The following is a 12,180-nucleotide window of genomic DNA, read 5'->3' as shown; positions in this document are numbered from 1 at the left end:
CATATCGTTGACAAACAATTGCATATCATTCTCAGCAAATCATATAATTATTTTAGAGATGGATTCAAATTAATATATTATTCTGTTTTTCATTTTTTATGGAAACTTTTGAAGTATTTTTGACTATAATATTCCCAAGTACTTTTATATATTTTAATCTTAAAACCGACTAAGCTTGTGGCTAGCCTAGATTGCTATTCACTACGGTTTAATCAAGAAGAGACCGTAACGGTGACCGGTGAAGTTACGTTGCTTTAATTAAGGTCTCTTGATGAACTTGAATCACACATCTAACACACAAACGTTTTGACTTTATTAATTTTCATAAGATAATCATATTCTGAGACTCTTATGGTGACACATATTTTTGAACTCAAAAACTGATTTGGATTGATAACATATAAATCTCATACACTTTTGGCAGTTTTAATTTTAGTTGTTTATCTAGTAACTTGATGTCACGTTTTTGAGCTCAACTGCCAATTTCAACTGGTTATAAAACACATAGAATGTAACAGGTGCACTAGAACTATTTACTTTTATATCAAGTTAATACTGTTGCGCCCACTCAATCCTTTGGTTCTGTCATCCACGTTAATCATTATATCTAGATTTTTTAGCAATAACCAATCATCAACTCAAGGTTATATCCTGCCTTAGTCATATGTTTCAGAATGGCAGATGTTATACAATGGGTTCTTGCAGTTCTGGACATGGCTTTGTCTACACATATTGTCATGAGGACAGACAGCTATTTAGATAGCAATTAATACACTACAATACTATGCTAACATAAATGTACTATTGAGAGAGTTAAGTGTTCAATAAAGTGTTAAAAATGGTTGTTTGTAGCATTGCAAATAAATATAAAGATAATTAATAGAGTTCCTTATGGGGAAAATTGCATATCTTTATTATTTGGGTGGCTGAAATATTATGGTGCTTATGTATCAGTCATTTGAAGGTTTAATCATAAAAAAGGTCAGTAGTTTTTTTGTGCAAAAATGGACAGCTGACGTTCATGGCTATTGGATTTTAATATGGTGCTGATTAAAGAAACATCAATCTAATCTTATATCTAACTAGCTGGCCCGACAGACGTCGTCCTGTCCTATTGTGGTTTTATGTCAAATGCTCGTTCATTTTCAAGATGAGCTCGATCGCATGGCTCAATCACGTCTTGGTTGAAGTTCGTTCGCTACGCTCTCTCACATTTAGGTTGAAGTTCGTTTGCTACGCTCTCTCACCTTTAGGTTGGAGCTCGTTCGCTGCGCTCAATTGCCTTCAGGTTAGCTCATTCGCTACGCTAACTCACCTCCAGGTTGAAGTTCGTTCGCTACGCTCACTCACCTTTTGGTTGCAAATTAGCTGTTGTCATAAATAAAAAAAAACAATAGTGCTGCGCCCTGTTGGTAAAACCTATTAACTTTATAATGCTTTTGAGCATCACAGAATCAAATTCTTTAGTTGAACCAGCTGTAAAGATTCTGTAATTCCATTTAAATAGAGTACTCATAAGGTTAACATGGGAAACTCCAGAGCCACTGGGGCGGAGCCCTTTTGACGGATCTACACCAAACTTCACACAAACCACCCTTGAATAATGCTTAATAATGCCTGAAAGTTTCATTACAATCTGTCGAGCGGTTTCGGAGTCCACAAAGGACAAACAAACAAACAAACATACAAACATACATTGGATTTTATATATACGAGGTGTTAGCCCGTCCTACGTACGGGAGTAGTCAGTTAAAACTGTGAATAACTCAGAACAGCTTACACGTACAAAGACAATTTTTATTGCAGCCTACAGTAGAAAGAGTAATTTTCAATTGAGAAGTGTATAGGCCTAGTCAACGATATCACCTTCCAATTCCATCGCATACCTGCCTCTTCCATAATAAATATCACCACAATGAAATTACTCATACTATACACAATTTTTAGTAGGCCTGAATAGAAACTCCCAAAAATAAAACTAAAACATCCAATCAAATTCACAGTAGGACACATAATTATAACGTTGGTGTCCTGACATCATTAAACGAATCGTCCACACATATTCTTTATATCAATTTCACTGCATCAATTGCTAAATAAATAAGTGTAAAAAAGTAAAAACAACAACATATAGTTTGTTTTGGCAAACAGCTGAGTCAAAAATAAAATAATATTCATTTGAACAAAAGAACTGGTCACATGTTGAAGGAATTTAAACCGTAAACACGCTAGTAAAGCTAGTGACGTAATTAATTGGCTATGTTTATTATCCATTCCGTTATCAGTTCTAATATCCTTAATAATTAAACCACCCTCATTGAATCAATGTACACCGTAATTCCCCATATTAATTTATTTAAAACTATAAAATATTCAGAGCCTCCAAACTTAAAAACAACTAAACACACGCCAAACAACTTTTTAGATTTCATAAAAGGATGGGTTGTCTAATTGCAGTATCCTAGGTCAATGATGACGTTGTGCTCAATCTATGTCATTCATCTGTATATCTTTGGATACACCCGTCTGAGGTTGTGGTTGTAATTTAAAATCGTATTCCTGAGGATTCTTGATCTCCATCTTTATGACATCAATATTTCCGGGCCTAATTCAAACAAAGTTTAAGCATTCAAAAACATTAATTGTAAACAAAAAGCTACCAAGATCAATTAAAACTTGTAAAAAATTGATTTTCCTACCCTTTCCTAAAAAAGTTGAGCAGTAAAATAATGTGCATATCCTTTTTTTAAGACCCTTGTACTAATCTTACTTATTTCCTATAATCAATGACAAAATCAGAGTAAATAAAATAACCTCATAGTTCTATTGAACATTTGTATTTAACCAGCTGTTAGTTAAAAGAAAATTATATTGAACTAAAACACACCGAAGATTACAAAGATTTATTTAAAAAAATCCTTTGAACATCCTAGTATTTTACTATGTATATTTAAATAATCTGTCATCCTCTTATCGAAGGATTGAACGTATAAATGATTAGCATTACATATAGTATAAATAAGTCAACCCTTAGTATGTATTTTAATTTTATCCAAATGCTGAGTTTGTGTTACAAACGCTGAATGTTTACAGCTGTTATGTTAAACAAATTATAATATACCAAAAGCTAGTTTATAATCTTAGCGTCGGCTGCTAGACTTTTCAAAAATTAAAACTTAATTTCTGAATAACTGGGACCGTAAACTAAAATTATGGCTTCGACATTCCCTAGTTCTCAAAATTATCTTTCTTTCAACACAAAAATCATGAAAATCCGTTTCTTATGGTTGATTCAGAATCGTGAAATAAAAAAACACTGTTTCGTTTTAATATTATAGATAGATTAGCTCAATTTAGAGCCTTCGTTTTTATAAAGTACCTATCTTAAAAGACAGGTTATCCCATAAAAAAGAACACAATAACAATCATTTCCTTTAACCAAACAATTCCAAGCAAAGCTGTCTGCGTTCTGTTTGAAGACTGTTCAAGTGATACTTCAGCCTCGACGCTTAGTTCTGCTTTAATTGGTCTACAAAGGAACAAATCCTACATTTACAAAATAATTGTTTTCCTTTGGGTTCGATAAGCTCTTCGGTGAAACGAAAGCTTTCCGGCTATTAATCACCCAGCATTACACTAAAATTAACTGCAATTTTTATTTCATACCACTTAAATATCATAAAATGTTTCAATATATTTTCAATGAGCATTTTCACATGCAACAATTGTTTTCCCCTTATTGGCCCTTATTTTTGATTATAAAGTAAAACTTTCCGAGTTTTCTCAGGATCGAACCGGCAACCATCATATTACTAGGGGAGCTCTATATCAAGGCAACTAACCAGCAATTATCCAAAATAAAATACTCCTAAAAGTAGGAAGTATCGGCTTTCCTAAATTTCATGACACATTTTTACAACTTGTATTAACTGTATTCTATGAACACACTTCAGTGAAGTGAACCGATGTTTGTTGAACGTCAACTGAAGTGTTTCAACCTCCACTTCAGCTTAATGAACACTTCACAGTTAGGACTGCTGTCCATACACGTCTATACACACTTTTAAATGCGTGCCTTATTATTGGCCCGATAGAGAATTTCAAGAGAATGCGTTATTTTTCAAAGCTTCGTTTCGTTTCGCAGCTTCTGATCACTTTCATACTCTTTGAAGAATATTTCAGATGACTTCCCTGTAGGACTGGTTAGGGAGTTTGTGGCACTTTACTGTTGACTGGGCCTTTTTCATATAAGATAAAGGTGTAATTTTGAATCGAATCTTATAAATGTCGTACTCAAACTCTTCCTCATTGCACATATTAAATTCTAATTGTGAGATCGAAACAAAGCCCTGCTTTGCAGTTAAGGTGCTGTTTTGTAAATTAATAGCTTTCGTGGTGTTTTGAAATACAGAAGACAAGGATACTAAATACTTGCAATACAGAAGTGCAAGAGGTAAACTATAGAGTGGAGAAAGGGGCCAAGCTAAGACGTCTATGGTCAAATAAATTACCTTTTTTGAAAAGAAAATTATTAATATTTTTCCCTTACAATACATCTCTTAATATCAGCTGATCGGTTTGTTATGGTATTGTTTTTTCTGTTGTTAGTCATTTCAGGTTTTGTTAGAGGTTTAGTTTGTTTTTTATTTTAATTTTTTTTAGTTTAGTTCAGTTTTTGTGTTAATTGAATATATTCATTTACAGTTTATTGAGTTTCACTGAAAATTCGCTCAAACAATCAACTTTCTAACCCAATATAGATAATCAATAATCACAGCTGATACACGTGTAAGCCGGGAAGCGTTGCTAGGCGACGAATAAACAAACATATGGCTAGGAAGCTAAAGGGCATTTACGCACCTTGATTACACACCGGGGACTGCAATGTAACTAACTACGATTAAATTAGTTGATCTGAGTAATAATCACTGAGTAATTAGAAGTTGGTTGTTTTTAAATTAATCCAATCGAAATATGTGTACATGGCCTTCTCCTAATGGCCGTAGCGAGAGAAAAGTGGCAACACCGCAATCCCGGCCTACTGAAACAGCTGCACTTAATGGAGCGTCTTAATTACAATAACAATAGGCCGGTGCGACGTTGCCATACCGTAACGCCACGGCCGATAACTAGCGTATACAAGTTTTAAAATATACTTTTTTGTAATTTATAGCTTTTGAAAAACTTTCGTTGCTTAGTGTATTAACAATATTGTCGATGAAGCTATTTATTAACAACATTTCATTCTCTTGCCATCTTCATGGGGCCCCTCAAATTAAAGTTGATTTTGGACCCCACAGATATTTTCCTCCATTACAATGTCAACTTTTCCAAGTTTATTTTTTCTCTGCGTTTTAAATAGCTTACTCATTCCGTCTTATCCTGGTTCCAGTGAGTATTACTTTTAAGATTAAACCTTTTACAATATTTTCACTATCACACGTTTCTCCTTCTTCTTGCTGTACTATTAATACAACGACAGTATGTATTACTGCAGTATTATTTTATGTTCTGAACAGGTTGTCTGTTTTTCATCACCCAGATAGTAAAACCTCCATTTTTTTTGTCTGGCCATAAACAGTATAAAAGTTTCGACACAACAAAAATTTACATTACAGTGTATTGATTGAAAAGTTTTAAATATTGAAGCAGTTACAACGATTGGTAAGTCACATTTACTTCACCTAGCGATTCAACTATTCCATAAAACTCATATTATATTCTGAGAATGTATAGAGTGTAAACTATACAAGCAATATCAACAATAGGCATGTTATATATTACTTGAAAACTAGCAAAATTTAAACGATCTTCAATTTTTTTATTCAGTTCATGAACTGGATTTCAATGAAAATAATAAAGTCCCATAGTTCAATCTGGGAGCAAAAAGCTCAGTCTGCGTTTCATAAAACTTAATCATTCTTGCTCTGGCTCAATTTAGATTTTAAAAAGCTTTGAGTAATCTTAAACTCTATTCAGGTATTCTGTTTAAGTGAACTTATTATCATTATCCTTTTAGAATAACCTCTTGGAGAAGTATAATTTGTATATAATTGTCTAATCAAGTTTACACTGTACTAGTGGCTTGTAGGGGCAATAGCCCCTATATATATATTCTAGTAATTATTTTGTACAAATTATTAGTCTCATGAGTTACCCTACCTTGAATTATTGTTTAACATTTTTATATATATGTTAGGATAGTTATTATATAGCTGCATAAAGAATTTTGATGTCTGCTCTGTTAAAAATAAAAATTCCAAAGGACTGTTCATGCAGTGTGTTTATAATATAAACTTTCTAATCATAATACAACTGAGGAACATTTTCAATAGTTATCTTCATGACTATTAATAAAAGATATGTACATTTCTTTGAATATAGCCAAATTCACTTCGAAAAACTCATAGAGATAATGTCATCTTCCAACTTGTAAAATGGAAAATCTCTCTGTTTTACAGTATCCATATTGGTTAGTTCCTTGGTCTTTATTTAGTTCTAGTAGTATTTTAACATCATCTGGCCGCTTTACCCAGCTAAAAGCAACATAAAGTTGACCACTGGGTAGGCCTAAACACTGGGGTTTTCAAATAAATGTCAACTTTTGTGAAGCTTTGGCCTTGCGCTTTATTTATAGTAATAGCGAAAGCTAATCTCAATGGGAATTGAATCCTTGTAAACTTAAACGGCATATTAGGGTCTTATGATATTAGTTTTATTTTTGGCATGAAAAATATCCCGTAATTACTTCTAACTTTACACTTTTTCAGACATACCTAACACAATCGTGCTCCATTAACTAATCCAGAACCTTAAAATTGGGAAAAAAATCTATTTCAGCTTTATTACAGTACATATTACATATTACCATATGCTTTAAATAAAGTTTAAACCACATGTTTTAAAGTAAACAAAGCAGACATGACATAGATTCCCATGCTATTTAAATGTGAATTATTTTATTCCGTAACAACCTTTTGGTACATAATTAAGAAAAAATGAATAATTTTCCCCAAAATTTCATGCCCAGACCTTTAAAATGAGACCTCTTCCAGCTTTCTACGGCCTCCCGTTCGCTCACAATTTCATTGTAAAATTTTGGGCTTACGGAATTAGATATATAGATTTCAGAGAGATTATACATTTATAATAAATCATGTTCATAGTCTAAAATAAAATATAAACATCTTAAAATTAACTAATAATGTATGTTTTAGTAAATTATCTTCAAACCTGATAATACTAAGTATATTTATGTACAATAAAATAATTTGCTGGAGATAAATAGGATATTTGAAAATAAAACTAATAGGCCCTATGTTAATTTAAATTTGAAAAACATATTGGCTTTGCTGTGGAAATAGGATTATAATTTGTAGACCAATCAAATATTCGTTAATGACCTATCAAATATGACTTACCAGTACTAATAAGATGCAATATTTACCTACTTGAACTGGCAATACAAATAAATAAACGTTTACAACAGAAGAAAATAAAAGCGAACAAATCCGCAAGACGCAAACCGAAGTTAAGCCACAAAAGTGGATTAACAAAACAAAGACAGCTCGTGGCATCAACAATTGAATTAGGGGATACGCCACCCTTCCAGGTGTGTTTAGAAGCTACAACTAACCCCTGTTGCAGCAAACCTTTAATCAATTGATATATATCTCACAGTTTAAGACAGCTTAAATTATTCAGCTTAGTTATCTACCAGGAAAGAGAAGACATTTCTTATCCTGAAAAAGAACCCCTTTAAGAAACACTTAAGTATTGTGATTGTTTTAAGATTGTATGAAATGAATTTCGTACTGCAGTAATATTTATAAGTCAAGAAGGGTGCAATATTTAGGAAAACTTTACTTATAAATTCAAAATACTACAGACAAAATTTAGGAGGTACAGAAGACGTATTTCTGTAAATAATGACGTTCTAAGAGACTGCTATGAATCCTCCTTTAAAAGCTATCAAAACATATGATGACCAATTAAAAATGCCCTTCCTATAAAAGGGTTTAAAAGGGTAAAAATATTATAAGTTAAAAGTTTTAACTTTGAAAATAGTATACGTAATTTACAATATGCGAGACTATTATATTGCATATACAATGTTAGGAAGGCATTAATAACTTAAATAAGCCTCTAATTGTAATAATAAAAATGTTGCAGGATTAATTATTTTTATTGGTAGTGTAGTAACATTTATTCTATAATTTTAATTTTCAAATATCTTAAAAGCATTTTTAAAGATTTTTTTTGTTCAGCGTAGTTTATTTTAGGCATAAGTTTACCGCACTCCAAATAATACCTCAACTCATAAAAGGATGTGCCTTACAATTTACAAATATAACATTTGTATTACATATCACTCATTTGTGAACATATTTTTTGTAAGAAATTAAATCATACCGTTACATGAAGAAAGGTATGGAAGTGAATTTCTTTTGGCACAACATTGGTCCTCCTAGTTAAAAATATTGAAAAAATGAACATGAATGAAAAAAATGGAAAAAAAAATAAAATAAAAAAAAATAAAAATAAAAAAAAATAAAAAAATAAAAATGAAATATTTAAAAATAAATTTTAAATGTAACTAGTCCTTTATTTGTATAAACTTCCTTTCACAAAAAAATTCCTTACAAACAAAAATTCACCATTCAGTTCCTTTCATCTTAAGTTATTTTGAAACATCTAGAGACAGTTCACATAATGTTTATGTTACAAACAGAAAAGCAAAAGAGATATTGCTGACTCTGGCAACATTGCTTCTGCGAATATGGATTCACAAACAGACAAACAATATTGGGAGGGTAAAAATCTGGATTGTTTTATTTACATTACATTCTGTGTTATTTTAGGATTCGAAAAACGAGGTGGATCAAATAAATAATTGGATATTTAGTTTGCAGTAAAAAAAAAAATACTCTATTTCCCCCATAAAATATTTTTTTTTTAAACTGCATGCAAATATAAACCTTTCCTTAAACTCATGTGTTTTAGATTTTAAAACAGTAAAATAAATTAAAATTGTCTAGGTATATTAATGAACAGATTATTTTTCTAAACAGTTGTTTAGGCCTCGGATCACTGTATTATACTTAACATGGTTTACAATACCTGCAAATAGTAATCCTTAGTTGCTATAGTGGGAAATATTTTATGTTTCAGCTCATCTTTAGAACTACAAGGAGACAAAAGTTGTCACTTCATTTGATTGTTTCACAAATTATTTAACATAAACCTTCGCTATTATAAATAATTTGCTCCAAATATATCGTAAAAGTTACAAAACTTAACTTTCAATCGTACACATAAACATGTTATCACAGATTAACAAAAATAAGAAGCAAAATTCAAAGCATTGTATAGTATGTAGGAAACACTGAAGTGTTCATTAAACTGAAGTGGAAGCTGTAGCACTTCAGTCGACATTCGACAAATATCGGCTCACTTCGGTGAATTAAGCTGTTATTGGAATGAATCCGTGTATGCGAGTTGAAATGTAATTTTGTTCAGTGTATTTTAGATGATTTACGCAAAATTTTACATTTGATGAATCTCTCAATATAATTTGGACGTATTTAATGAAAATTCATAAAAATTTTAAATATGAAATTTCCGTTTGCAAAAATACGAGGATAATGATAACTTAAAAGCAGCTTTATGAAAGACAAATTTATGTTTTTAACCGTAAACAATTTTGCTAGATTTTGTTTAATAAATGCAAATAATACTAAAAGTAAAAAATACGACATTGATATTTCCTTTCTAAAAATTGAAACAGTTATTATTTTCAAATGCTTTCCATCGTGGTCTTGAAATAAAATCATTCGTTATTTTATTAACTTTAATAATTTTGACGAAATTATTTAGTTAGATCTTGAAGTGGGTCTATGTACGCTTACTTCAGACCTTTTTTGGACATAATGATGCTTTTATGATTAATGATTATGCTATTTATGACTATGCTTATACTTGTAACATTATACTTTTGTTACGATGACAAATTGATATAAAAGTTTCAAAAAACCTTGGATTTATTAAGATATAACAGCAAATATTCTTTAAACCGTTTTCTTATCAAAGATGTGTGAAGAAATTAAAGTAAATTTTACTGAATAAATACATAACAATAATAATATATTTGTTAAACACAAAATGTCTATGCTACCATAAAATAAAAGATTAATAAATGAAAAGATTTGTTTGAGAAAGTTATTAGAAAAAGTGAGGCACGTGTCAAGAAATTATTAGAGCATCTTGATGTTTTAAAGAACGCAAATAGTAATTCAATTGCAATTAAAGTCTGTAATAAGCTTACTTAAGTAAAACAAGACTTAAAACCCTCAATTACGAAGTAATTGGGTTTTATAGAGCTAAGCCAAAGCTACTATCAATGTTTATAAATTCCTTCTTAACCATAGTTTACAGATATAATTTCAAATGAACAGCGTTCTCAGAAAAGCCTTTATTTTTAATTGTCTTCAAGCTATCTAAAGAATATGATATTTTACTAAATTTAAATGTACTAAAATACTACTTCTGGGATTCATTTTTGCTCTTTTTATGTTTGTTCAAAGTTTTATTTAATTATGTTAACTTCAATTATTTATTACATGGACTTTTGTTAATGTATATCTTACTGTATATAAATAAAGATTCATAAACTGATTAGACCTATTTACACACACAGTGGTCAGACTTCCGATTCACTTAGGGAATTTACCTAATTTTGTACATATAAATTGTATTACTGATTTACGTAGTGATCAGACTATGTGTGATTGGAAGGAGATTTGAACAAAGTAAATTTAGTCAGAGGAAAAATGTACAAGTAATTGCTTAGTACTTTAGAGATATGCATAGACCATTAGATTTTTTTCATAATTTAGTTTTTAGCGGCCATTAGGGACCTGACGATTATTCTACTCTATTTATTTTGTTGGAACATTTGATATTTTGTGGGGGGCTTTGAATCACCAGTTAGATGAATCAACGCAAAAAAATTATAATCACCATCGATGACAGTTAAAACAAAACCATTTACTTGATGATTATTTAAAGACACTTCTACCTTTAATTTGAACTAGCTGTTACCCACGGGCTTCGCCCCGTTTGACATCATAAGTATTAATAAAACTATTGATTCGTTAAGTTAACCTGAAATAAACAAAATACAATAAAAGAAACAAATAATCACACCTGATTTTAATAAGGTAATAAATTGAAAGAATAACAAACAAATAAGTACAGCTGAGGTATTTTTAACATTAGGTATATAAAAAGTTCCCTTTAGAAAGGAATTACGACCTTAAAGGGCAATTTATGACATAATGGATAATTTTGCGCAAGGTTTCTCGTCATGACGAACATTTTAAGTATATGGTTTATGGGGGTGTGACTTGTAGTTTTCTCAAAAGTTCATGGGTACTTTTGGCTTTATATATAGACTAGCTGTAACCCGCGGGCTTTGCACCGTTTAACTTCTTAATTTTCAAGATGATCTCGTTTACATGGCTCAATCACGTCCTGGTTGAAGTTCGTTCGCTACGCTCACTCACCTTTAGATTGGAGCTCGTTCGCTACGCTCACTCACCTTTAGATTGGAGCTCGTTTGCTGCGCTCACTTGCCTTCAGGTTAGCTCGTTCGCTACGCTCACTTGCCTTCAGGTTAGCTCATTCGCTACGCTAACTCGCCTCCAGGTTGAAGTTCGTTCGCTACGCTCACTCACATTTTGGTTGCAAATTAGCTGTTGTCATAAATGTAAAAGAAATAATAGTGCTGCACCCTGTTGGTAATCCTTGTAACTTCAATGCTATTGAACATCATAGAACAGAACCAACTTGTATAATTGAAACAGCTGTTAAGATTCATTAATTCTATTTCTCATAAGGTTAACATGGGAAACTCCAGAGCCACTGGGGTGGAGCCGATTGGACGGATCACGAAATTGTTGGTGTATAAACCTATTCCATGAAATTCTACACGTATGTACCAAGTTTCGTGGCAATCGGTTCAGCGGTGTCTGAGTTTATCACTGCCAAACAAATATATATATATATATACAAACATCCTCTTTTATACTTATACTAGCTGACCCGGCGAACTTCGTATCGCCTAAGTTATAGGTTTCCCCTAAGACAGACCGATGGAAAGAAAGTACCGTTACGTTTAAT

General features: G+C 31.5%; 1 protein-coding gene across 2 annotated transcripts in view; it reads right to left on the bottom strand.

The window, feature by feature from the left end:
* LOC128991781 (high affinity cGMP-specific 3',5'-cyclic phosphodiesterase 9A) overlaps nucleotides 1-12,180 on the bottom strand; it is a 195,746-nt gene that overhangs the window by 116,638 nt on the left and 66,928 nt on the right. The gene's annotated exons all lie outside the window — the stretch shown is intronic.

Source organism: Macrosteles quadrilineatus, unplaced genomic scaffold (assembly GCF_028750875.1).
Source record: "Macrosteles quadrilineatus isolate MER2022 unplaced genomic scaffold, UCM_ALF_1.0 Scaffold_4__1_contigs__length_99947679, whole genome shotgun sequence".
In the NCBI taxonomy this organism is placed as follows: Eukaryota; Metazoa; Arthropoda; class Insecta; order Hemiptera; family Cicadellidae; genus Macrosteles; species Macrosteles quadrilineatus.
This window is presented reverse-complemented; position numbering and strand designations above follow the sequence as displayed.